Source organism: Monodelphis domestica, chromosome 7, assembly GCF_027887165.1.
Source record: "Monodelphis domestica isolate mMonDom1 chromosome 7, mMonDom1.pri, whole genome shotgun sequence".
NCBI classification, from domain to species: Eukaryota; Metazoa; Chordata; class Mammalia; order Didelphimorphia; family Didelphidae; genus Monodelphis; species Monodelphis domestica.
The window spans coordinates 191,093,123-191,120,735 of NC_077233.1; the positions used below are offsets into that span (position 1 = coordinate 191,093,123).

Consider the following 27,613-nt stretch of genomic DNA (forward strand, 5'->3'; position numbering starts at 1 on the left):
GATATGATTGGGGATGTAGACTCTAAATGATCTCCCTAGTGCAAATATCAATAATGTGGAAATAGGTCTTGATCAATGACACATGTAAAACCTAGTGGAATTGCTCATCAGCTATGGGATGGAGTGGGGGATGGGAGGGAAAGAACATGAAACTTGTAACCATGGAAAAATTCTAAATGAACTAATTAAATAAAATTTTAAAAAAATTAAAGGGACCCTTTGCTAAGTCAGTGCTTCTAAGCTCATTCTCTCAACATTGCCTCCTTCCACGGTTGGACAGGTCTCATCTGGAATGCCCCTATTCTCTTCTTAATACAAAATAATCACTAAAGTTCTTAAGTGTTTAAGGAAATGTTTGTCCCTCCAACTACTTTTCATGCTGCATTAATTACTGCTATGAAATTGAATTCACTTGGGCCTCAGCTTGGAAATAATTCTCCTCTGCAGAGTTCATAGCCTTCTTCCCTGCTGATAAATGCTTGGCCTCTCATTCTGTTTGACCTCTCCAAGACACAGTTCCCCTATCCCAGGGCAATCCTGAGTGCTTTTCTCTAAAGACATATTCAAACTTATGTTACTTAACATTCCTTCCTTTTCATCTTATTCTTGTCATTTTTTGCAGGATAGAGTTGCTGATTCTTCTTTAGCTCCTATTTTGGCCCCATCCCTATTAACTTCAGGGGCTCTGTCCCTCCTTGCATCTTTCTTTACTTCATCCTCCTTTCAATCACCATCTCTTCAAAAAGTTCACCTTTGTTGGTGGGAGACCCTTCTCTATTGTAGTTGCTGCTGTTCAAACATTGTACTGCATCTGTTTCATCTCTATTATCCATGTCAGAGATTTTCTAACTCATTGGATATCTCGCCATGTCTTTTCTTTCTGTCCAAATATATTTTTTCTTATTTGTCTATTATTATTATTTCTCATCTAACTTTTAGATTTTTAAAAATATGTGTAAAAGTAGGCTATGTAATGAAGGCATTCAAAAGCATTGCTATTGAACTTTGAGATTATTGTTGTTGGTATTGTTGTTGAGCTGCAATGCAGCCATCACTTCAAAATCTCAAGATCCATTTCTTGTTCTTGAACTAACCTCGCTACTTCCCTTGGGCTTTCTTTGGATAATTGGATCCACCAGGAGAAACCTAATGAATGGTGCTTTGGTGTAGTGGAAGGAGCTGGCCTTGGAGCCAGGAAGACCTAGTTTAAGTGAGAACTAGGGCAATTCACTTAACAATGCATTGCAACTAACTCTATGAAGTTATATATTGCAGAACAGATACTGGTCATCCTTGACAGTTTTCTCACTAAGAGAATCCATACCAATGCTATCATAGATCTGGTTAAAAAGAAAAAGGACTGGGAGAAATATGAACCCTGATTCTTCATTCTCAGTGAGTACATCTGACTATGTAGACCTTGAGGGGATCTAGATCCCTTATGGGTTCTTTACTAAACCACTTGAAGAGGTCCTAGGAGTCCGCAAAGCCTCTCTTAGGTTTAGACCTTGATCCAGGAAACCGAGAGAGTTTTGTTTTGTGATAAAATGACCAGAAACCTTGATGCCTACCATGAAGGGAAAGAATGCTTCTAGTAGTGCCATGTTAAGTAGTTGACTGGAAGCCAACCAGTGAAAAATCAGGAACATGGAGATTGAGAAGTTTTTTGATTAGATGAGGATCAAATTTTATCCAAGGGGACCTGAAGTATTTGACCTTCCCTTTTTACATTAATAATTTTTTCTTATCATCCCAAAGATGAGAAATTTATTTTCACCCCCCCAAAAAATGTCCAGGAGGACCAATCTATGGAGGAATAGTGGTACTGACATCCCTGTCTGAGGATATAGATATCAAATACTCTGGTGGGCTGCCTCTTGCCAAAATAAAGTCAGATGTAACAGCCAGAAGATTCACTGCTTCCTGGCTCTCAACTTGGCCACCCAAGGTAGAGGAATGATTCTATCCTTGGGAAAAGCTTTTTACAGAGGAAAGAGAAATACAGACATTCTATATTTTTCTTATTTTTTTCTTTCACTTTATCAAATGATGCTGTGTTGCTAAACAACACTGAGATGTTGAAAAGCAAAATGAAAATCTCTTCAAGTAGTAAAATTCTTATATTTAGATTTTCGTGTACCGAGAATTAATTTGATAATATTCTTGTGACTCTCTTGAGTTTGTAAGCTAAAGATGTTATTTTTTATTCATCTTGAATAAAGTTCTTTCATTTTATAAGAGCAAGAGTAGTATTCACTAAGGCAAATTTAGCCATAGTTCTCCTAAATCAGGGGTTCTTAACCTGGTATGGACTCCTTTTCAGAACCATCTTTTTTTTTTATTTAAATAAACTCTTTTCTGCCTTAGAATCAGTACTGTGTATTGGTTCCGAGGCAGAAAAGTGGTAAGGACTAGGCAATGGGGGTTAAGTGACTTCCCCAGGGTCACATATCTAGGGAGTATCTGAGGCCAGATTTGAACCTAGGACCTCCCGTCTCTAGGCCTGGCTCTCAAGAACTATCTTTTTAAATAAGCAAAGGAAATGCTAAATTTCAGTGAGAACAAGAGTTCTTAATCTGAGTCCATGGACTTCCCTAGGTTTTAGGGATAGATTTCAGGAGATCAATGAAGTTGAAAAAAAAAGTGTCTTTATTTTCTCATTAAAATTTAGCTTTTCCTTTAATTATTTGAAAACATTCTGAGAAAGAGTTCAGAGGTTTCAGCAGATTGCCAAAAGGTATTCATGACACAAAAGGGTTGAGGCCTGGTATATTTAAGTAGTAAAAATTAAAATGCTTTTTTTAGCATCCAATTTCTTTGACTCCTTTGAAACTTATCCATGGATCTATTGGGGTTCCATGGGCCCCCGTTTGAAAACTCTTGACCTAAAGAATATGTTTGTGGATACATGGTAGTTTTGTGGATATACAGACACCCAAAGTCTACAGGAATCACTTTTAATGAAATTCTTTATATTTATAACCCCAAAAGAATATAATACCTTTCATTGCCCTGAAGCAAGGTTTAGCTTGAGCAACAGTGAGTAACAGGTAGTGGGTATGTTATACTTGTCTTAATGATGAAGTAAATGTGCCTCTACTACTAGTCATGATTGTCTCCAAGTCATACTTTTTGTTATTCAATTATTTCAGTTGTGTCTAACTCTTTGTGACCCTGTTTGGGGTTTTCTTGACAAGGACACTACTGTAGTTTGCCATTTCCTTTTCCATTTTGTTTATTCAGATGAGGAAACTGAAGAAACAGGATTAAGTGACTTGTCTAGGGTCACTCAGCTAGTAAGAATCTAAGGGTGGATTTGAAATCAGGAAGAGGAGTCTTCCTGACTCCAGGCCTGGCACTCTATACTGTGCTACTTAGCAGCCTTTGGGTTGTACTTAGACTCATGATATTATGTAATATAGGTTTGTGATTTAGTTATTCCCCATTCCTTAGTACACATTTTCATTGCTATTGGTGTTTTCAGGCTGCACAGCCAGTTGTGTGAGGGAAGAACAGGATTTACTATGTAAACAGGCAGAAGTTTCCTGCCAATGTTGGCTGTGAATGTTTTAGAGCACTTGAGTCCATGAGCATCCACTGCAACTCACGGATGGAAGAGGGAAAACTAACCAGCAGGATCCTGAACCAAGGGATGTCTGTCTGGCCAGTTCATTTTAAGATTCCTTTTGCCAGCTATTTTGCTTGTTTAGCTTTGTTCTGGTTGGCTTATAGATTGAGCTTAAATGCTTGCAGTGTGTTTATCTCCTCATTGGACCCTCTAGTAGAACTCTAGCATGTCTATATCAATACTTTTCATCAATTAAGCAATTATGGAAATTTAATTTAATATGAATATTTATTAAATTATCATATTCTACTTTCTAGCATTTTACTAGAGTCCTTAAATGATACAAAAGCATTACATTAAAGAGTCTCTGCTTCTAAGTCATTTGCAATTTAACTGAGACAAAAATATCCCTTAGATCAGTGGTTCTCAACCTTTCTAATGCCGTGACCCCACAATACAGTTCCTCATGTTGCAGTGACCCCAAACCAAAAAAATTATTTTGGTGGCTACTTCAAAACTGTAATTTTGCTACAGTTATGATTCAGAATGTAAATACCTGATATGCATTATGTATTCTCATTGCTACAAATTGACAGGTTGAGAACCGCTGCCCTAGAGAATTATGGAACAAAGTGCTTTGCAATGTATCAGAGTTTTTTGTTTTGTTTTTGTTGTTGATTTGTTGATATGAAGAAAGTTGGGTGGGCATAAAAGAGGAAGGACAGAAGTCTTGAAGTAGACTTGGACTGGCCAAAAGAAGAAAAAAGACAATTCAGACAAAGAAAATATAAGGAAAGGTACAGAATGATGAGTGGTTGAAAGTGTGGGTCAGTGGCAAGAGCACTGGACTTGAATTCAGAAGACCTGGGTTCAGTTCCTCTCTTTCTCTCATTTAATAGTCATTATTTAACCTTTCTGAGACTGATTCCCCTTATCTATGAAATAGGAGATTTATACCACTTCCACTATGGGCAGCTTGATGGTCTAGGAGTCAGGAAAAATTCATTTTCCTGAGTTCAAATCTGGCCTCAGACTCTTACTATCTGGGTGACCCTGTGTCAGTCAAGTGACTTTATTTACCCTTAGTTTCCTCATCTACAAAATAATCTGGAGAAGGAAATGTCAAACCACTTCGGTATTTTGCTAAGAAAGCCCCAAATGGGACACAGAGAGTTGGACCTGACTGAAAAATGACTAAACATCATCACTATTTCCACTACTTATTTCATGGGTTTGTTAGGAAAATTCAGTGTCACTAGGAGTTACTGTTGAAATGACATGGTGGCCTGAGGTAGATTGTAATTAGATTACCCCCAGTGGAGTAGAGATTTAGTGTTGAGAAGTGATGGAAGATAAAACTGGATGGGCACCATAGGAGCCAGACTCTGGAGGACTCTGAATGCTGCAAGAGGAGTTCCCATTTAGTAAATGAATTGACAATTTGTCCCTCAGGATACTGTGGTAATGGGGTGAGTTGGCTTGGCATTTTTACATGGAGCTGGACATATGTGCTATCTGGCCAATTCCTAAAGAGAATATGAAAACAGAGGTTCAACATGGATCCCTGGGGCCCAGGCTTGCAGGGTGTGAGAGCAAATAGAAGAGGGGGCTATGCCCAAAAGAGCTGATTACTTAGCTGTAAAGAGCTTCCTACTCTATCTCTGGACTCATGCAGACGGAGACTAAGTAGTGTTTTTTGCTCCCACATGCCCTTTAGAAAGAAGTTAGAGCAAATTTGTCACTCCCTCATGGAAACAAAAAGGTATACATTATTCCACGATTAAAACTCTAAACCAACCCCTGTCCCTGAACAAGCACACACATGACACACAACACATGTGCATGTTAACATACACATAAACACACCCACAGCCCCACCAATACATCATATTTTCAAAGAAACTTGTTGGTATTTTCCTATCAGGATTTGAGTAGGAATTAGTGTGTGCTATAAAGATAATGCTTAGGGATATCACTCTCAAGTTTCCTTCTTTGCAGTAATATATATGTATATTATATGTATATGTAATAATATATATTATTGATGCTTTGCCAAAGAACAAAATAAAGGAGAAAAGACATTTCATTTACTTTTCCCCCCCTTTCACAGCAGGGCAAATTTAGGGTTAATCAAAAAGTGTAGTAAAGCTTTAGTTATCTCTAAAGGAAAACATTACCGAGAAGCTAAATGTCTGCTGATCTGGTGAATCATATTCGTTCTGTAGAGAAGGCTGCTGATAGAACTGAAATTAAGAAACTAGACAATAAAAAGGCAGCCGGAAATATGCTGGGGAAAGCAATTCTGTTTCAGTGGGAAAATGCTGACTGATCAAGTACCATCTCCTTTCTCTGATTGACTGGTACTCAGTTTGCCCTCAAAGTTCCCTGGAGAGATTGTTGAGTGAATTCTCTTAAAGCTATTCCCTTCATGACTCTTCCCATATCCTATTATATCAAATTGGAGAGCTCTATGGTTTGGAATGGTAGGTTTGGGTCTTATTTACAATCTGAGGCCCATATGTTCCCATGGGACTGATTGCCTAAGTCTCTGAACACATGGTGGGCTGTTAGGAAAACCTGCCTAGGCAGGCCATCCAGTAAACAAAGCCTCCCACTGGGTGTGATGCCATGTTGCAGTGCCACCTCAAAAGAGCTATGCATGTCTAGAAATACTGAACACACAAGAAATTAAAATGAAGCCATTGTTTAATAAAAAGTTTACTACCTTCTTTTTTGTAAACTCTCTTTCTGCCTTAGATTCAATTCTTTGTATTGGTTCCAAGGCAGAAGAGCAAGGAAAGGAGGATTAAGTGACTTATATAGTTTGGAAGTGTCTGAACCCTAGGTCTCTCTCTAAATCCATTGAGCCATCCAGCTGCCCCCAATTACCTATCTTCTAGACAGGTGATCAATTGAAGATGTAGAATTAGACCTATATATTTTTACATATAACCAATGTGGTAATTGTTTTACTTGAGTATGTGTATTTATTATATAGATTTTGTTTTCTTTTTTCTATCCTAACAGGGAAGGGGAAGGGAGAAAGAGAAAATAAATGATTTCTGTTGAAAAAATAAAAATTTTAAAGGGCCTAAAAAAAAGATAGCAAAATGTCTTACTTAATACACTGCTGAGCTGATTAGATTTTGTTTCTTCACTACAATTTTTTTTCTAAACCAAGAAGCTAATTGTTAAAACAAACAAACAAACAAACAAAGAAAACCAAAACCTGAGTTTGAAGCATGCCTCACACACTTATTATTTGAGCCTGGGCAAGTCATTTATGCTCTCTCAATCTCAGTTTCATCATTTGTAATATGGGAATAATAATAATGAGCACCTCATTTTAGGGTTATTTGTTAAAATCAAATGAACTAATCTATGGAAACTTTAAAGAGTTTCAAGAAGATTAACTGTTATTGTAGGAATTAAAAATGCTGCCCATTTGGGGTGGTCTCCTCTCAGTCCTTCAAAGTGCTGTGCTAAAGATCATAACCTTATTCAGTGAAGTGTTGAGTATTATTATTATAGGTCTAGGGATCCTGACCTATCCCCGAATTTTGGTATCTGAAATTCTCCTCACTAGACTCACTCCCTTTGGGCAAGACAGTAGCATGATATAATGGCTAGAAGCCTAGGCTTGTAGCCAGGAAGATCTCTTGACAAGAGTCAACCCCAAAGTTTATGTTTGAATTTGGTCATTTTAAAGTATTTGCATCAAATTCTATCATGGTAGTCAAGGTGAGATTCGTGATGGAAGTCTTCTGACCCTTGATAGACCTATTATTGGATTTCTTTTATTTATTGTGGGAAGGGATAAGTACCTGAACAGAAGACCTAGAAGTCTTCTGTTATAAATATATATAGAGATAGATAGATAGAGAGAGAGAGAGAGAGAGAGAGAGAGAGAGAGATATAAAACCATTCCCTGTACCTTTGATTAGCTTGGGATATATGCTAAGCAATGGGATCTCTGAGTCAAAAGATGTAGTCAGGTACAGCTAGATGGTTCAGTGGATTGAGAGCCAGTTATAGAAATGTGAGGTCCTGGGTTCAATTTTTTAAATTTTATTTATTTATTTAATTAATTTTTAATATTTCTCCATGGTTACATGATTTATATTCTTTCCCTCCCTTCCTTCCTCCCCACTCCCATAGCCAATGAGAAATTCCCCTGGGCTTTACATGTATCATTGGTCAAGACCTATTTCCATATTATTAATATTTGCATTAGGGTGATCATTTAGAGTCTTTTTCCCCTGGGTTCAAATTAGACCCCAGACACTTCCTTGCTCATGACCCTGGGCAAGACACTTAATCCCTATTGCCTAGCCCTTACCACTCTTCTGCCTTGGAACCAATATACAATATTGATTCTAACAAGGAAGGTGAGTTTAAAAAGACAAAAAACTGATATGAGCCTTTTAGTCACTTTTATAGTACACTTTCAAATTGCTTCATAAAATAATTGGATTAACATCATCACCAACAGCATATTGGTTTGTCTTTCTTCTGACATCACCTCCAACATTGACAATTTCCATCTTTAGTCATTGACGGTTATTTGCTCTCAGTTTAGTTACTCAAATGACCTATCTCTTATTAAGCTTTACCTTCCTCATTTGAGGTATTATCTGCCTTTTTCCTTGGAAGGGTTTTTCATCTTTTAGGTAAACAATTACTTTGTTGAAAATATACTTCATGACCTCTGGCCAGAAGCGGATCACAGAGAGGCAACAGCAAGTACAAGGAGAATTCCCTAAGGTCTTAGAAGCTCAGATCCATAGAAATAGCCTTACCTGAAGGGTCCAAAGTTGTGTTTCAGGTCAGTTCACTAATTAAGTGAACTCAGATTCCCTGGGTTCGTTGTCCTGTGTTCTGGCTCACAACCAGCCAGGAGGAGAGGGAACTAAGTTTCACTGGCTGTCCTAGTAACCCATAGGCTCTGTATGGTAGCTACCACACTAGCAACCTTATCACCCAGACTAGGCTGACTCTACTGTTTGACACAACCACCCTGCACTTCTGCTGTCTCCTTTGTTTTCACTTGGGTCATGTTCTTTCATTGGCTGAAACACTGGCCCATCTTTACTTCAGGATTTGGCTCAAGAATTGTTTCCTTCACAAATACTTTCTAGATTAACTGCTTCTATAATATTGACCTTTTTTTTTCTTTTTAACTTAGAATTTTCTCAGGGCTCAATACCTATTCTGAGATTCATTCTCTCTCTTTCTCATTTGCTTATCCACCGCATGGGACTCACTTTACAATTGCTTCCTGTCTATTTCTTTTCTCTCTTATTAGATTGTAAGTTCCTAAACACCAGAGACCATATCATTGATTTTTTTCTTATTCCTTCTAATACATATACTTTTCACAAATAAAAATATTTATGTAAATACTTAATGCCCCCTTTTTATGGACACCAGAAATAATTTAGTCCCTAATTTGGGATTCATGGCTATTAGTGTTTATGATGACATTTTTTGTGCCATTTCCTATGTTGTTTTTATGAGTTTTCTATGATTTGGATGCTAAAACTACAATTTTTACACATATTTTCATGCATTTTAATCTCTCCATTTTCTTTTGACTCAAAACCAACCTGATTGTTTTGCTTGTGTGGGAAGAACAACAAATTAATCTTTTATGTATTATAACATCTCTTGAAATATTTTTCTGCAAGGTATTTGATCTGTAAGATCTGTGGATTAGTTTCAGCCCAGCTGCTTAATTTTTGTTTTGCTTTAATTAGAATTGAATAAAATGGCAATGTCGATGTGTATACCAAAAGTGCCATAAAAGATATCATTAAGGAGACATGAACAAAGGAGGAGGTGCACCATTTACCTAGTAAGGCAATAGTAGCACAAATGAGTGACTTTAAAGACATTCATCTAGGTTTTAAAAAAATGATTTTTATTAAATTATTTTAAAAATATTTTTTCCTTGTTTACATGATTCATTTTCTTTCCCTCCCCTCCTTCCTCCCTGCTCCCAGAGCCAATAAGCAATTCAACTGGGTTGTAAAAATGTTGTCACTTGATACCTATTTCCATATTATTCATTTTTGCTATAGAGCGATTTTTAAGGCCTAAACCCCAAATCACACAGCCATATATACATGTGATAAGTGATGTCATATGTTTTGCTTTTGCATTTCTACTCCCATAGTTCTTTCTCATAGCATTCTTTCCCATAAGTCCTTCAGGAGTGTCCTGGCTTATTGCATTGCTACTAGTACCGAGGTCTATTACATTGGATTTTTCCACAATGTTTTACTTTTGGTCTACAATTTTCTTCTGGTTCAACTCATTTCATTTTGCATCAGTTCACTGAGGTTCTCCCAGTTCATATGGAAAGCCTCCAGATCATATTCAGCTAGTTTTGAAAGCAAGGATTATTAACATTGGTATGTTGTGGTCCTTCAGGAAAGCCTCTGGACCCCTTATCAGAATAATAATGTTTCTATAAGCAAAAAAAGGAAATACATATGGCTATAAAGCAAACCAATTGTATTACAAATACAGAAATTAGAAATGCTAAGAAAAACAAAAACAACAAAAAAACTACCACGGCCAAGTTCATAGATAGCAAATGAAGAACTCGTGACCTAGAGACAACCTTCAGAATATTGAATTGAAACTTTATGTACAATCTATGCTATCATATGGAAGGATAAGAATCATAAAGAATAAGAATGTATGAATAGGATGCAGTCTGAACCCAAGGAGGGTGATCTCACCAAAATCTGTTCATAATTCCAGCAAAGTCTCATACCAATTTAGAAAAATTAATTTAAGTAGAGCAAGTATTGGCAGGAATAATAATGGGAAAACACTCAAGCTTTTGCTATTGGTTTGATTGAGAGACATCTAAGGGCTTTCAGGATTGGGGAAACACATTGGTGGTGTGGAGGCAAGTATAAAACAACAAAATTATGAATGGCATCAGGTTTCATTAAGGTCAGAATCTCCATGGAATCTCTCTGTCCCCAGCCTGATTATTTTTTGCCTTGTTTTACTCTGTCAGCTACTGTAATCATCATCACCATCGTCTAGCTCTTGTATAATTTACATGATGATTCATAGATGACAATTAAAGAACGGAGGCTCCCCCACCAGTCCCATAGATTACCTTGTAAAGAAGACAAACTTGACATGCAAATTATTAAATGTTAACAAATCAGACAAGATTGACATGCAAACTAATAAATGTGGGGAAAGAGTCAAAAGCAGGAAATTATATATAAATGCACTGATAGATTGTAGCATTGGTACATGGGCTACACTAATGAGTATATGAAAAGATGACAGAAGAGGGAGATATATCTTTTACCTTTTTGCAGAGATTGCGTGATGGATCTGAATAGCTTCCAGATGGAGCTAAACATTTGAATTTCAGTATTTGCTCTTTTTTTCCCACAAAACTACTTAAGCAGTGTGGTATGACAGTGAGTGGAAGGAGGGCAAAAATAAACCATTGGACATGTAGAAGAAGCTGTTAGTTTGAAATTCTACTCTGCTTCCTACTTACCCATGTAACCTTCATCTGTGCACTGAGGATACAGTCCCAGATGTTGCCTAAGCTACTTTCTAGCACTAAATTTAGTGGTAGCTATATGATAGTCTATATTTGTTATGGGTATTCCATTTGCACAAAAGCCTGAGAAGGGGGAAAGTACATAAAGTAAATTCAGCAAAAGTAAATGAAATAGTTAAAAAAAAATCCAGTGTACGCAGAAGGGAATTACTTGCCTAATGCCAAGGACAGTCATACTTTCCCTGATGTGAGATTTAGTGAGAAAATGTTGCATGTGATTATGTAAAGATTAGCTCCAAGGAGCATTTTCTCACTTTCAAATTATCTGAAGCAAAGACATCTTTGTATTAATTCACATGTATTAAATATTGATGCAATTAACAAATCAGACTTTGAACTAGAATGTCTGATTTTCAGAAAACCTAAAGGCTGTGTTAAGGGTCAAATTGTCAAGTCTGCACTTGAAAAGACTTTCTACACTGAAGTCTCTCCACCAAAATCATATAAATTCCCAGAATGTGAGTCTCTTCAATCCCTTTTTTGCTATGATCAATTCTGTATAGTTATTTTGTGTGGATCTCCACAAAAGTATACACATGAATTTATAACTTTCTTTGATTAAAAAATCCCAAATTTTAATAGGAATCCTCCAAAATTTGTTTTTGAGGAAATTAAATACACATTAATTTATTTAAAAATAGATTATTAAAGAATTACTTTATTAAGTTAGTGATGCCGGAAATTTTTTTTGAAAGTCAGAAAACTTGAAAAAGGCTAATTTTTAAATGGTCAGGTAAGATTTTTCTTGATAAAATTCAACAAAGGAATTACAGAATTATACATTGAAAAGTTTCAGTTAAGAACTTTGAAAGCCCTAAATTCTAAGGAAGTTATCAATATGGTCAATTAATTTTTTACACTAAAACTGGATCAATGAACAGTAATTTGCCTTTATGGCCCAGGTTAGACAAGTATGATAGCTCTATGGGGGAACTTCCTTTTTAAGAGACCTCTTCACAGTTTATCTTCTCTCTTCATAATCAGCCTCTAAATTTAAGGTTTATTTGAAATACTGGTAATTTTCCATCCCTCCTCATCCTAGATTCCCTTATGGAAATCAATAGCCAAAGTAATTAAATGTTCTTAATCCTCTGGATTTCTTTCTTTTTTTTTTTTTTAGCCACCCCCAAGTTTCACCAAATGGTTGTAATAAGAAGAAATAAAATTATAATAATAATAGCTAGAATTTACATACCACTTTCAGATTTGCAAAACTTCTTGCTTAGATTTTTGTCTCCAAGAAATATTCTAAGAGATCAGTACTACTTTAGACTAGAATTTGGGGCTAGAATCTTTCGAAATTGCCTGTAAATTTTTCGAATTATCCTTCTAGTTAACACTGTGTAGCTCTCAGCAACTCCCCATGTATAGAGAATTATGTTAATTAGAAGACCCTACCCAATGGCTGTCAGATATATCAATATGTCATTTCCTCTATCTATGTGTAAAAATAATAACATTCTATGTCTCTAAGTCATTACTCCATAAGCAAAATGCTCAGAAAGATTTTTGGTGGGGAGAGGTAGGATAAGTTAAACAAATCTGGACAAATGTATAACTAAACCCAGCTCAACTGAATTGTGCCTCACAGATTCTTGGTTGAGCAAAGGACATAGGCCGTAGGGCGTCCAGCTGTCTTCTCCATCGTCTGAAGTCTCTGAACATAGGTCCTGATGAGTAGGGCAGAAAGCCAAGAGGATCATGCTGACTCACTCTGTAACCAAATGTTCCTGCTTGGATCCTGAAAAAGTCTTGTCTGTACAAAACACGACCACTATATTGAAAAACCTGCAGAGAATGCTGAGACTTTGTATTATACAGGAAGCATGATATAGCGCAAGCATTGCTAGATCTGAAGTCAAAGAATCTGAACTTGAATTTTGACTTTGCTTTTATTAGCCTTGGGCAAATTATATAATCTTTCTGAGCCTCAGCTGGCTTATCCGGGGAATGGATTTATAGAGAGATATGTAGTAATGAGGAGTAGGTTTGGACTAGTTTGGACTAGATGGACTAGTCCATCTAGTTTGGACTAGATGATCTTTAAAATATTTGGAATCCTAATACCATGGTCCTACAAGGGGAGGATTATGGAAAGTTTTATGTTCAATGTGATCATGAGTATAAATAATTTGGATAAAAATTTTATATTTTCTAAAGATTAGGCTAATGACTTTTAAAATCTGATTTATTTCATGACTTTTTCAATAGGAGTATCTTGTTGCATTTTCACAATGGACAGAAGATTGATGAACCAGATCTATTATTTCCTTGATATAGGAAACTCCTGAGTGAGCAAACTCCCTCTACCAGTGCAAATCAGCACCTCTGGGGCAATTTAAAGTCTTAGAGAATTGCTCCATGGACTAAGAAGTTAACTGATTCACCAGGAATGAGACAAGAAGCTATTTTGTATCAAAAGTGGGACAGATATCTAGGACTCCCTGGTTTTGAGGCTGGCTCTTCCCACTGTTTTATGTACAATAATTTGGAATACAAATGTGAAAATAATTATAGTTCTTATTCAAATAAAATGCCTTCTTTATGAAAACGTTTTGAGAGTGGAAAGGTAATTATTGTTAGACCCATTTTACAAAATCTTAAGGTTAAATACCTTAGCAAGTTGGTAAGTGTCAAAAAGTCAAAAGGAAGTTTAAGTGTCAAAACTGGGATTCAAAATCAGGTTATCTTATTCTAAAGATCAGTGTTCTCCCCACCATGCCACCCTACCTTTGGAGAAATAGAAATCTGTCGCTCTGTGTGATGCCATGACCATATTTACACTCAAGTATAAAATCGGAAAGAAACCAACTTGTGGTTTCTTAATAGTCAGGAGCAATCATCATCTCACTTTCTAAGTTGTTGATCATCAAAATGCCTGAAAAATATGCCATAACTAAAAATGTCTATATGCAGTTTATACATGTATAAATAGATACATACTATAACCTTATTTATATACCCAAGAAAGATCAGCTGTTCCACAAAACTGCTCCAAGATAAGATGGAACTTAAAAATGTCATTTCTATTAGTGCTATGAAAAGAATTACATTTCTGTGTTTTTCAAGGGTGAATTGAGTCAATTAAGATTCACCTCCTTGTTTGCTACCTTCTGTTTGATGGCATCTGTGCTGTCATGCCTTAGCTTATCACTATTAATACCTTTGGTTGTCGTCTTTCATTTATAATTTATAATAGTTCACACAAATCCATTTACAACACCTTGGACTGGTTTGTTGGTTTCCCTTGGTATTCTCCAAGTATGCCATTTTATTTAAATATTTTCCCTACTTAAGATTGGGTCACTTAAGTCCTTTCTAAACTTTTTTTCTAAGCAGCTTTTTATGCCAATTAATGTGATAGAATATGAATAAGTGCTATCTTGGTGTCAGAAAATCTTGACTGAAGCCCAAGCTCTAGCATTTACTATCTGTGTAACACTAAGCAAATCGCTCAATTTTTCTGATTCTCAGTTTGTTTATAAGTAAAATGATATCAATAATACTTACACTGTTTATCTTAAAGGGTTTGTTAAGATAACTGTAAGTCTTTCAAAACTATATAAGTATGGTATAAAAATAAATCCTCTGTGCCCTAATATTTCAAAAGATCTGGGATTTCATTGATTTCCTATACCAATGCAGACCATAATCAATCAAAAATCTTTTATTAAACTTACTATGTGCCAGGCACCAGGGATATAAAGATAAAAATGAAGTCAACCCATCTCTAAAGAAGCCTGAATTTCATTGAGAGATATTTTATAGTGTTTTATAAATCTTTCTTCAACTTAAAATAATATTTAGTTTCAGGAGTTATTGTGGCCAAAAATCTTCATCATTTGGTTCCCAGGTTCATCCATCCATCTATCTATCTATCTATCTATCTATCTATCTATCTATCTATCTATTTTCTGCCTACCTTTCTGCCATCTATCTATTGATCTGCCCTTGTGATGATACCAACTTATACAAAAATATTAATATGTGCTCTTTTTGTAGTGGCAAAGAATTGGAAATTGAAGGCATGGGGAACAGCTTAACAAATGATAATGATGGAATGTTATTGTGCTATGAGGGATGATGAACAGGACAATTTCAGAAAGAACTGGGAAGATCTTCATGAACTGATGCAAAGCAAAATAAGCAGAACCTGGAAAAAATTGTACAAAGTATCAGCGATATTGGGAAACAATCAAATGAGATAGACTTAGCTATTATCAGCAATATAATGATCTAGGACAATTCTGATGGATTTATGATAAAGAATACTATCCATCTCCAGAGAAAGAACTGTTGAAGTCAGAAAGCAGATGAAAACATGATTTTTAAGTGTTTATTTGGGTTTATATTTTGGGTTTTTTTTAAACCCTTCCCTTCTGTTTTAGAATCAATACAGGGTGTTGGTTCTAAGGCAGAAGACTGGTAAGGGCTAGGCAATGAGGATTAAGTGACTTTCTGCAAATCACCCAACTTGAAAGTGTCTGAAGTCAGATTTGAACCTAGGACCTCCTGTCTCTAGGCCTGACTCTCAAATCACTGAGCTACCCAGCTGCCCCTGATGGTTTTGGTTTTACAAGATCACACTTATAAAAATTAACAATATGGAAAAGTTTTCCATTTACATATATGTACAAAACATATATAACCCATATCAAATCACCTGTCATCATCAGGAGGGGGAAGGGTAGAGAGGGGAGGGAGAGAGATAGTCTGATTATATAATTTAGGAAAACATATGGAAATTACAAGTAATTGGTAAAAAAAAAAATTCTGAGGCCACATACTGTATTAAGAAGGATTTAGAAAAACAAGAGTATTCAGAGGAGGAAACCAGGATGGCAAAGGAAAGGCCATTGAAGCCATGTTATTTGAGGACTGATCAAAGTGGCTAGTGATGTTTATCCTTGGAATGAGTAGTTTGGGGAGGGAGAAATGATAGATAATAATTGTAATCCAGTATATGAAAGACTATCACACAGAAGAGGGATTGGATTTATGTTGATTAGCACCTAATGGAAAAATAGCTGCAATGAGTAGATTGCAAAAAAGAGGTCAAATTTAAAAGTAGTATAAGAAAAAATTCCTAACAGCCATCCAAACTGGGAATGGGTTTTCTTGCATTGCAGTAGTTTCTCCCTATCATTGGAGGAATTCATCAAGCAAATGATGGATAACTACTTATCAAATATGTGATAGATGGGATTCTTGGTCAAGTAGGGGTTAGATATGTGATTTTTGAGGTCCTTTATGACTGAAATTTTGTGATTCTGTAAGATGGAATATAATATGATAAATAACTGAAAGTCTAATTTCCTTAGAAACCATAGTGCAGAGGAAGCAGCTAGATAGCTCAGTGGATTTGGAGCCAGGTCTAGAGACAGGAGATTCTGGGTTCAAATCCAGCCTCAGACATTTCCTAGCTGTGTAGTCCTGGGCAAGTCAGTTAATCCCCATTGCCTAACCCTTATTGTTCTTCTGCTCTGGAACCATTAATACAGATTGATTCTAAGAGGGAAGAGAAGGGTTTTTCAAAAGAAAGAAACTATAGTACAGGAATTGGGTTTAAAAAGATTGTAAAGGGACTAAAATTCCACATGGAAGTGTTTACATTTTATTTCTATAGTAAATTCAGTGTTCCTTAAGGTTTTTGACCTGAGAAAGGACCTCAGGCCTGTAGGGTCTAACAGTTATGCTGAGATAGGAGAAAGACTAGTGGCAAGAAGATCATTTAGGAGGCTATGACAGTAGTTCAAGGGAGAAATGAGGAGTAAATATGGGAAAAGGGGAAATATATGAGATGTTATTCAGGTAGATTCGGAAAGGCTTAGTCAATGATTGCAATGAAGGATCAAGAAGAAGGAAACTTTTAGGATGACTAAAGCTATAAAACTGGGCTCTCAGAAGATGGTGGCAACTACTTAGACATTGAGTAGGGCAGGGATGTATATAGAGATATAATTTAGTTGGGTTAAATTTTGTATCTGTTGAGTTTAAATGCTGATGGGACATCTAGTCAAAGATGTCCAGCAGGCTGGCAGTTCTGTGGATCTGCAGTATAGGAGAGAGACAAGGATTGGAAATCTAGATTTTTTAGTCTAGTACATAAGGAATGGGCATCATAAAGGAGAGCATATTGACATAGGAAAAGAGAGCAAAGGCAGGAGCCTTGGGGGCATGACATTTCTTTTCCCTTCATCTTCTTTAGTACTTGCATGACTGCTTCTTTTCAGACTCCTTTGCTGATTTATTATCCTTACTAGATTGTGGAGTGTGTGGGAGGGAATAGGGTAAAAGAAGATTAGAAAGATAGAACGAAGCCAGGTGATGAAGTTAAATAAAGGAGTTTATAGTTGAGTCTAGAAGTATTATGGAGCCACTGGAATTTATTGAATGGAGGGGGTCCTGGTGACATGGTCATAAATTGCTTTAGGAAGACCAATTTGACAGCTGATTGGAAGATGGACTCTAGTAGGAAGACACTTGAGTCAGGAAGGTTAACTAGAGACATTTTGCAAAGCCAGGTTTGAGGTGATGAGAGCTTTCCCCAGGATGATGGCAGTATCAGAACAGAGGGGAGGGTATATTAGAAAGGATACAGGGCTCATACAGGAGGTGGAGAAAGGGTGAGAGAAAGGAAGGAGCCAAAGGATGACATATAGACTGTGAGCCTGGAAGACGGGGAGGATGCTGGTGGTGGTGCCCTCATAAGTAATAGAGAAGTTAGGAAGAGGAGCAGGTTTTAGGAGGAAGATAATCTGTTCAGTTTCAGACACGTTGAGTTTAAGATGTCTAAAGGATATGTAGTCAACATACCCATAGGCAGCTGGATATGAAGACCCAAGGTCATTGGGAAGTCGGGTCTGTATAAATAGGTCAGAGAATTATCTATATTAAAATGATAATTGAATATATATAGGAGCTGATATCACCAAGTAAAATAGTATTGAAGGAGAGAAGATAAGGACCTAGATAGTGTTTTATATATATATATATATATATATATATATATATATATATATATATAACATATACATGTATGTATATTTATACACAAAATATAAAACATATGTGTATGTACATATATAAGATATAAGAAATGTATGAATAAAATAAAAGCATATATAACATATATAATACAAATATATATGGAGAGAGAAGAAAGAGAGTTAAAATTTAACTACATTCAGCTTTTCATGAATAGACCTATTCAATAAGGCCAGTTAGCAGACACACCTATAAGAAGTAATTCTTACATCTCACTAAAAAAAGAATCTCCACAAACAAAGAAACACATCTTTGGCTTGAAGTTGCAAATTAGCTGTAAATACTTAGTAGGAGAGTCACATAAATGCAGAGGATATGGTGTCATATACAGTAACTCCAAATGATCATGTATATATAAAAAGCTAATAAAAGTGATAATTAGATACAAAAATATCCATCTTCTAGAATCCAGAAAAGAGGAAGCATTGGATTTGGCATCCGACCACCTGGGCTTAAGTCCTATCCCTTGGTGAGTTTTGGATAAGTCCCTTAAACATGCTAGGTTTCAGTTTCCTCAATTATAACATGAAGGATGTTGAAGCAGTAAATTCCAGGTTCCATTCTGGTTCTTAGACAATAATGCTATTGTTATAAACTATTTCTGGCTATTAGATTTATCAGGCATTATACTAGATCAATAATTAATATATTGATGACCTGAAAGAAAATGATCCTCCTTCAGAAGTTTAATAGTTTTTTTTTCTTTTATCTTTTTGTAGGATTTTTCCATCTTATGATAGAATTAGGTGGATTAGATACTAGTATATACAGTCAATTAAATTCAAGGGTGAAAAAATTCTAACCCATTATTACATTGCTTCAAGGACTTCTCTGGCTTTTTGTATTTGTGCATGTGTGAGATGTTTTAATATTATTGAAATTTTTGGTTCATTTTTTAAAAAATCATAATATGAGCCTTTATTTGAATATTTGAAATTCCATAAGAAATGTAGTCTTCAAATACTGCATGAGCACCCCCTGTTTAATAATTCCCTCTATGCAAGAGAGAATGCATCTCCACTGCAGTCAGGCACTATATAGAGAAAATTATCCTGTACAAACATCACATGAGATATACATAGTTTGTAGGCTGATAAAATTGTGAGTCTCAGGATATTCACAAAAGCTGTGTTGTAGTCTGAAAATATAGTGCCTGGAATCTGAGTAAGGCTTTCAGTATTTCTTGGTAAATTAGATAGAAGCAATGGTTGGAAAATACATATATACAAGCAGCCATCCAGAGGAAATAATGACATTTTGAGAAGATTTGAGGCATTTGGAAATTTAGAAGATAGCCTGTTGTCTCATGGGAGAGAGGCAACAGGCAAACAAATATATACAAAGCAAGCTGTATGTAAGATAAATAGGAAATAATTAATAGAGAGAAGGCACTGTAATTAAGAGGGGTTAGAGTAAACCTATAGGACCTATGATTTTAGTTGAGACTTAAAGCAAGCCAGGGAAGTCAGTACTCAGGGTGGAGAAGGGGGAGCATTCCAGGCATGGGGAACATCCAGAGAAAATGCCTGAAGGCAACAAATGGAGCATCTTACTAATAACTTGAGGCCAGTGTCACTGGATCAAAGAATACATGTTGGAGAGTAAGGTGTAAGCAGACTGGGAAGGTAGGAAGAGACTAGGTTATAAAGGGCTTTGAATGCCAAGTAGAGTATTTTATATTTGCTCCAGAAAGCAACAGGAAGTCAATGGTGTTTACTGAGAAGGAAAGTGACATAACAACCTTCATTTTACAAAAGTCACTTTAAAGACTAAATGAAGGATGGATTGAAGTGGGGAGAGACTTGAAACAGCCAAACCTACCAACAGGCTATTTCAGTAATCCCGGCATAAGGTGATGAGGGTCTGAATGAAGAATAGTGGCAATGTCAGAAGAGAGAAAGGGTATGTTTAGGAGAGATTGCAAAAGTAAGATCAGCAGGATGTGGCAGCAGCTCTGAAAAAGGGAATGAGAGATAACGAGGAATCCAGACTGCCAGCCTCAGAGACTGGAAGGCTAACATTACGCTCTACATTATTGGAGAAGGTAGGAGGCTGTAGGAGTTAGGGGTAGAGAAAATGAGTTATTTTCAGTATATTTTAGGCATATTGACTTTAAGACATCCAGTTTGAAATGAATGAAAGGCAGTTGGAGATGTGAAACTGGAGGTCAGTGGAGAGATTAGTTGTTGACAACAATCTTTGCCCGTGGTCCTAAGGAAGTAAACGATAATTCCCTGCACTTGGATTGCAACCTTTTAGAACTTTAGTTCGGGTCTGTTGTGTTGAACTGGCAAGTCAAAAGGATGATAGGATCATCCATACAAAACTGAAAAGAGTCTTCGAGGTTAATACAGAATGAATTACAAAACTGGCATTTGAACCCATGTCTTCTGACTCCAAATCCAATACTCTTTCCACTACACCTTGATCCCTCCAGCAAACACTGATGCTTCTCCATTGATAGCGTGTGAGCCAAAGGAATTACAATGAGACTCTGAGAGGATACGCACTGCTAGTGACTATCAGGCATTTCCTGTTCCTAGATTTAGAGTTTAGCATTCTGTACATTGTACCTGCTACACTTGGACTGGAAAATGGGTATTTAAAAACCCAGTGAGCTAATGATGTTCCAAGAAATGACAAATGATGTCAATACTTCTAGTAATCCCATAAGTAAATAGACTGACAATTGTGGTGACTAATGAACAGTCTTATACTAAAATCTATTAGTAGTAATCACATGGATGTGCATAAAGAAATTGTGCTGACAGCATGAAGTACATTTCTGCCAGAGTTTAGACCTAAACAATCTTTCCAAAAGTGGTATAATTACCTTCATACAAAGCTGGGTTCAAAGTATTTCTTCAGTTGATACAGCGGAAATTTGAGTCTCCTATTAAGGTCAATTCCTCCCTCTCCCTAAGTGAATTACTTTTTGCCTCCAACTCTGTACATTTTAAATTTGGGTCCGGTGTGACCACTTCCTCCTGCACAATGGTGTTCTCTTTAGCTAGTGCAGCTGACAAAGTCCCAGAGGCGGTGATCTCATATTTGAGTCCCTAGACAAAGGACCAAGAAGTGCTTGAAATACTGCCCTGCTTCAGTGCAGTGAATGAGTTTTCCACCTGGGAAATCCCTAAGCCATATGCTTTAGTTTTTGCCTTCCTACTTGTCTCTAGGGCAGCAAGGGCTGCCAAGCTCATTTTTAATAAGATATCTCTTGACAGAGGATTCAGAAGCACCTCATACAATATAGACAGATGAAACACTGCTGTGGACAATCCTAATCCATAGCCTGCAGCGTTCACGTGTTCCAGTGAGGCTCTGCAGCTCAGGGCCACCCATGGGGGTCTCTTAAGGAACCTGATAATTGGAGAACAACCAGCACAGTGCCTGGAAGGATTTGCCAAGTACAGCCAAGCCAAACCAAGTTTCCCAGGCCTGCCAAGGCAGATAACATGAAATGGTTTCTTTGACAACCTATGGAATTAATTATCACAAATGCCACTTAACTGTAAACAATTCCTACTCAATTTGAGGCTGATGCCAGTATGCCTGTAGCACAAAGAAAGGGATATGACAAATCAAACTTAAATCAGAGATTTTATAGGTTCATTTTTTTTATTTTTACCAAATCCATGAAATGGTGAAATGTTTGCCTCACAGTTTTCTGGAAGCATCTGTTAGTGGGAAAAGAAATTAAAGCCTAAGGTTCTAAATTAAAAATATATTTTGGGTTTTTTCCTTCAATTAAATCTAGAGGTGGAATGATGTATTAATTAGAGAACCAGTCTCAAAGTCAGAAAGATTTACTTTTAAATCCCACTCTTCACATAATTTTATTTAAAAGATTTTACTTATTTTTACATTTAGTTTTTTAAATTTTGAGTTCCAAATTCTCTCCTTTCCTTCAACCCCTCCCCAGCTGACTGAGAAGTAAAGCAACATGATATCACTTGTCCAGCTTCACATAAATCTAAAGCTGAAAAGGACCTCAGCGGCCGTCTGTTCTGACCCCCTCCTTTTACATGTAACAGAGCTGAGGCCCTGGGAGGTAAACAGTTTACTCAATGGTAATAACCACTGGAGCCAGGATTTTACCTCCATCAGTGATCCTTCTGCTGCACCGAACTACCTGATGAACTGGATCGTTACTTAATCTCTCAGGGTCCAGGCAACCACCTAAGTCTATAAATTGCACACTAGCTGCATTTTTCAGATGGTTTTCTCATCAGAAATTCCCTACATCAGTGAAATTATGATGTAGACCAAAGCTGTGCATACAGAAACTGCTGGCCTTGGGGAGGCTGAGTGGAGCAAGAGAAAGAATATTGGACGTGGGAGTCAGGAAGACTTGATTTTCAGTTCTTACCAGCCGTCTGACCCTGCACAAGTCATTTAACCTCTATCTACTTCAGTGTTCTCCTCTAAATGGAGATAATGATGGCATCTTCCTCACAGGACTGTTATGAGGATCAAAGGAGACAAATGCAAAGTACTTTTAAAACTTAATCACTGGATAAAAAGGTATAGTTTAAAGTTGCAAAGGGTTTAACATATAGTATCCCGTTGGTTCCATATTCCACGAATTTGGGCTACTATGAATGTACATTTTGCTTTTATTAAGGAAATCTTATTACAAAGACATAGAGAGAAATGTGGTTATACATCTTATTATGAGACGTACATTTCAAGTCAACTAAGTAAATGATTATTAACACAGTTAAGAAGGAGTTAAAGGACAGCTTCAGCACATACTGGATATAGTGTAGAGCCTAACTCAGGAAGACTCATCTCCAATTTTAAATCTTGCCTCAGACACTTGCTGTGTGAACCTGGGCAAGTCACATAACTTTGTTTGCCTCAGTTTCCTCATCTGTAAAATGATCTGGAGAAGGAAAATGGCAAACTACTATAGTATCTTTGCCAAGAAAACCCCAAAATAGCATCACTAAGTGTCCAATATGACTGAAAAACAACTGAACAAAATTAGAGTTCTGACAGGAAAAAGTAAGGTAAGTCAATGAACTAGGAATTTATTAAGTATTGACTGTGTTCCAGGTAATGGGTCCTTAAGCAAAACAAAATCAACTGTTAGAGGGGGGATCATGAAGGAAGAATTAAAAGAAAAAGAAAGAGGAAAAAAACAGGCAGTTTGAGGAGAAAGAAAGAATTGTAGCAGAGTGAAAACATGCTTCATCTTTTACAAGGTCACAAGAATCAGGCAAATTCCCGTTATGTACCCCTGCTTACTTGTAAAGAGAGAGGTAAGAGTAAAAAGAAGAAAAATTACAAGAGGACAATAGAAGGAAACACACAGTTACCAATCAAGATTATGACTGCTCATAGGATGGACTTTCCCACAAAATAAAAAATAGAAAAGAATAACAGAACGGATCACAAAGTAGGATTTTAAAATATGTTATTTATAAGAAATGTTCTTGAAATACAGATTCACATAGTGGTAAAATGAGGGACTAAAACAAAATTGATTATGTGTCTATGATCTCAAAAATATATAGATAGTAATTATGATTTCAGAAAAGACTACAGTAAACATAGGCATAATAATCAACCCAATAAACATTTATTAAACACCTACTATGTGCCTAGAACTGTGCTATTATAGGGATACAATTAATAAAAATAAAGAAAGACAATTCCTGCTTTCAAGGAGCTTACTTTGCAACAAATAAAGAAGTAAGCAAAATTGGTCAGGTAGGTGGCTCAGTGGATTGTAAGAAAGGCCTAGAGATGGGAGGTTTGGGGTCCAAATTTGGCCTCAGATACCTCCTAACTGTGCAATCCTGGATAAGTCATTTAACCACAATTGCCTAGCCCTTACCATTCTTCTGCTTCAACACAGATACTTACTATTGATACTAAGGCAGAGGATAAGGGTTTAAAAGAAAAATCTAACTAAACAAAATAGAAAAAGAGAAATGCTAAATATATAATTTACTAATGATTATAAAGTAGTAAAATTATTTTCAGTTACCTGCCCTAAAGAAAGAGCTAACAGTGGGAAAATAACATAATTTTAAATAATTTGTGGGACAAGGAACAGAGAAATCGTAAAAAAATTAATGAACTAGTAAAAAATTAAACTAAATTAAAAATTCATTTAATCAAAAGTAAAAATTAATTAAAAATTAAATCACATTAATAACTTGAACAACAAATTTTAAAAGTAGAAATTAGGGAAATAAAGAAGAAATTAATAAATTTGAAATAAAAAAGAACATTGAAATGGTAGGTAAACCTAGAAGATTATTTTTAAAACTAATTAAAGTTAGCCAACCCAGTTTTCCAAAAAGAGAGGAATTTTTTTTTGTATTTTGTATTAAAAATGGAAAAATGACATCATCTAACAAGAAAAAATAAAGGAAGTTTTCAGAAACTATTTGACCAATTATATATTTTTAAATCTAATAAATTATAGGAAATTGAATACTTAAAAAATATCAAAATAGATTAACAAAAGAAGAAATGAACTTTTAAAAAACCCATATCAGAAAAAAAGAAACTGAACAAGTCATAAAGTCCCAAAGAAAAAAAACTCTGCAATCAGCTGGATTCACAAGTGAATTCTGTCAAACATTCATATTACCTTTTCAAAACTATGCAAATGGTTTGAAATAGTAGAAAAGAAAGGCATCTTTTCAATCTCTACTTATAAAACAAATAGGATCTTGATACCTAAATCAGGGAGAGATAAAGCAGAGAAAGAAAACTATAGAAAAATATCCCTAATGAACATTGATGTAAAAAAATTCAAATAAAATATTAGCAAATAGACTACAATAACATTATATAATACAATATAATCAGATTGGAATTTAGGGTGGATGCAACATTTAATTCAATGTAAAGAAGAATATAAGTATAATCAAATATATTAACAAATTGATAATAAAACCCCACATCATTATATCAATGAATGCCCAAAAGACTTTTTAAAAAATCCAACACTTGTTTCTATTTCAAAACACTCTAAGAATCATAAAAACAAAAGGATGTTTCCTTAATTTAGTGAATAGTATTTACCTAAATCCAAGAGCAAATATATATATTGGAGGAAATTGAGTTTTTTATCATAAGAGTAGAGATAAGACAAGGATGTTCATTGTCGCCACTATTATTTAATACAGTGTTTAAAATACTAACTCCAGCAATAAGACAAGAAAAAGAAATTGAAAAAATAAGCAGAGACAAAAAATAAATTTAATTTTTTTTTTGCAACTAATGAAGGAAAGACTTGCAGAATAACAGAGTCCTCTACAAATTAACTGAAATAATAATCTTAGCATATTAAATTCACATCCAGTAGGTTCTTTTCATTCATGTTTATTATGTCTTTTAAGTTGCTACAAACACTGTATTGATGAAAGTGTAACCATTCTTCCAAGGGAAAATACAGGTTTAGATTTTTGATAGCCTCTGGTTACAATATTTACTTTAGTACTTTGCAGAGCAGCCTCGTGTCAGTGAAGGGCATTTCTCTTTTACTGGATGTACTATATTATTGGTTCGTTAATATTGAACTCATAACCAGAGACATTGTAACTCATATTAGGAATGAAACTTATCTAACATATTTTCTCTATACCACTATCTTCTTGGATTTAAGACCACAAGAAAACATCAGCACAATGTTGAGGGCCATTTTAAATAGCAAAATCACCAACAAAAAGACATAAAAAATGTTTTTAAATGGTCCTAAATAAGCTACAAAAAAAGGACACTTGTTGAAAAAGAAGGCAAACTGTCACCTTGTTCATCCTCAGTGGAGAATGTGCATTTGGATGATTCAAATATTTTGCTATTCTGAGCATTTCTGAAAATCATCATGAAAGTACCACAAGATTTTGAAGTTACAAATACATTTTAGTGAGAAGACACATTCATAATGACAGACTCCACAAATAATGGGGATTGACCATAAGTCATAAGTAATTCTATGTAAAACCAATAAAATCCAATAGGTAAAAGTGAAATTTTAAAAAATATATTAAAATTAATTATGGAAACCAAAAAGTACCTTGGAGAATATCTATCAAAATTCATGAAGGAACTATATGTATCTATAACACTTTGTGTAGACAGATCTAAATAACCAGAGAAATATCAATTTATCATCTGTATGTTTATCCAATATAATACAAGTAACAATATGATCTAAATTTATTTACTATTCAAAACTATGCCAAACTTTAAAGAAATATTTCATATACTTAGAAAAAAATAATAATGAAATTCATAAGGAGAAACAAAAAGTCAAAAATCTCAAGGACAATTGGATTAAAAAGTGAGAAAGAATGGATTTTATCAATCCCAGATCTCAAATGTCATATGAAATAATAAATTATTTGCAAAACATTTGAATGAATTCTGTCTCTCCTTAAAAAAAAAGAATATGCCAGAAGATATAAAACTTATTCTAGTTAATTCTGACTAAAACTATTGTTGAACTTTGAATTTTACCTTGAAATTCATATAACCAATCTACTGTGTAACTCAAAGAGAGTTTGTTTTATGGCCAAGTTGTGTGTTGACATATAGTGTATATTGTATCAAATTTTGTTCCCATCCATTGAGAAAACCAGGTAAGCTGCTTTTCTGTAGTTGCTGTGGGAGTTCTCTGGTGTGGACACTCAATAGAAATGAATGGATTCACCAGCATGTGAAAAAAATTGGCTAGAAAAGTTTAAATTTTTACTTTCTGCATTAGTGTCAATTAAAAACCTGTGGCTAATTTTTCTATCATCATTTACCATCTGTTAAACTACTTATAGAGCTCTCATGCAGAGTTGAAATAATCTCTTCTCCTCTGAAGCCCTAAGTACATTCATAATGTTGGCAAAAATCCTTAGATTTTGATATCAGCATGCTGGCTTGTGACTCCCTATAGTCATGCCCGAAAACGTGTTTAAGTATTATCAGTGTTGTATTCAGTCTCTATCAGGCCTGCCAGGGTGTAGAAGGAAAATTACACTTGGTTTTGGTTGAAAGGGGAACTTCATTTACTGGATTCCTTTACAGATTATTGATTTGGGTCATTTTATATCCTGATGCTACTAAAATAAAGCTAAGTTGTCAACCAACAGTATAAGTCTTTTGAGGCAATCATCATTGCAGGATACTTTACAGAGATAACATGAGTGCAGCAGACTTTATAGTCTTGGAAATTGAGTTCAGATCCTATCCCTGTCTCTTGGTGATCTTTAGCAAATCATTTAATTTCCTGAGCCCTTAATTTCCATAACACTGAAAGGAGGAGCTTGAACTAGATGACTAATAATGTTCCTACCAGTTCCCATGACCTATAAGCATAACACTTAACTTGTAAAGGTATATATAATTTTATAAAATAGACATATTCCACCATATGTTGC

General features: G+C 35.5%; 1 protein-coding gene and 1 long non-coding RNA gene across 2 annotated transcripts in view; one reads left to right on the forward strand and one right to left on the reverse strand.

The window, feature by feature from the left end:
* Nucleotides 1-8,526, reverse strand: part of LOC103097212 (uncharacterized) — a 56,916-nt gene extending 48,390 nt beyond the window's left edge. Inside the window, exon 1 of the long non-coding RNA XR_001623435.2 lies at nt 8,368-8,526. This is a non-coding gene — a long non-coding RNA (uncharacterized LOC103097212). The remainder of the gene's footprint in view (nt 1-8,367) is intronic.
* The window catches only part of SVEP1 (sushi, von Willebrand factor type A, EGF and pentraxin domain containing 1), a 341,958-nt gene that overhangs the window by 101,509 nt on the left and 212,836 nt on the right, over nt 1-27,613 (forward strand). The window lies entirely within an intron of this gene.